Below are 1,526 nucleotides of genomic sequence, written 5' to 3' on the forward strand. Positions count from 1 at the left end.
CGTTTATCTTTAGTCTAACACAGCAAACATTTTTCCGGGAACTTCCCGGTTGGATTCGGGAAGTACATTTTCCGGCTGCTCCAAATGTTATAACATGCATAGATATGACGAAAAATAGCATTCGGAAAATTACTTCCCGGATTAAACCGGGAACTTCCCTGAAATATATTTGCTGTGTAAGGGTTTTAAGGTTTCATTTGCTGAAACGTCAACTTTGAAAGAATACCAAGTAAATCGCTTCCTCCCTACAATTTCCTGCTTAGGGCCTCGACATCCGTCGCTTTGGCGAGTGGCTGCGCCTCGGCTCATTTTCTTTTCGCCGTCCGCTTAGCGACGGCGTGACGTCCGTGACGATGATTCTACCATCACGGTCTCGAAAAACGTTATCTATTCCCAGGCGAGAAAGGAAGTTTCAGGGCAGTAAAAAATAAATGAAAATAGTCTCGATTTAATTTACTCGCGATGCGAGCGAGCTGATGCTGGTTGTGCGTGCATTGAGCTGTACCGTATCTGCGCATAATTTGTCTCGACAAAGTAGTGAGGGTCAGCAGGCATGGAGCATGGCCCGAGGGAGGAGGTGGGGGGTTGCATGAAGCATGGAAGGAATTTTGCTATAAAGCCTCTGCCTCTTGACACGACGCTACTCTTGTTTCGCTCGGACGCAAACTGCAAAGGATGGGTGAAAAGGGGGATGGGGGGAGCTGAAGGAGTAAAGAGGGTGCAGAGAATGGAAGGGGGGCGGGGGCTAAAATACGGATTGCAATTTTTCCGGTAGCAAAACTTTTGTCCTTGCCAGTTGGCGTGAAGCAATCCATAAAAAAAATGCAGTATACGCATAGGCAGCATAGGCTTTCCCGTCCTGCTTCTTCCCAATTAATTTGAATGGAATGTAATTCTTGTGGGAAAAAAAGTTTTATGAACTCAATTTGCATCCTATGGGCCTCTATATTGCATCTTTTGGTAATTCTTGTAGAAACGTAATCCTTCCAGAAAACATGATTTCACAGGTCGGAATGACGTTCAAGGGGAGAACAACGGACGGAAGCAAGCCGGTGACACCGGCATCAATCTAGCGGGATAATAGCGCTCCAAAAGGAGATTGGCATGAGCGAACCAATAAGCATCCAGGCAAGAAGAATAGTGCACTCCCTCTCCCTCTCTCTTTTTCTCTTCCACCCTCTCTTTCGGTACTTTCGCCTGCGCAGAGCGTGTGTATTGTTCATGTGGCGCTCACTCAAGTAGAGAAAGTAGTGGAGAGCGCAGAGGGGCGGGGAAGGCAAAGTGTTGGTCATCACCGGTGAAACAGTAGACGAGAGGACGGTGACAGTGGCAGCGGCGGTGGGCGGTACTCGCAAGAATTTCGTCCAGGAAGCGACGTTGAAAAGACATTATTATGTGACGATAATTGGGCATGAATATCATTTTTTTGAAACAACATTTTAAATGTTTTAATATTTTGTAAAACCTTTAAGAAATACCTAGTGCAGCAGCATGCCCGTGGCTCTGAAAGTAGGGGAGGGAAATAA

This window comes from Frankliniella occidentalis, unplaced genomic scaffold (assembly GCF_000697945.3).
Source record: "Frankliniella occidentalis isolate FOCC.00 unplaced genomic scaffold, Focc_3.1 Scaffold44, whole genome shotgun sequence".
Classification (NCBI taxonomy): domain Eukaryota; kingdom Metazoa; phylum Arthropoda; class Insecta; order Thysanoptera; family Thripidae; genus Frankliniella; species Frankliniella occidentalis.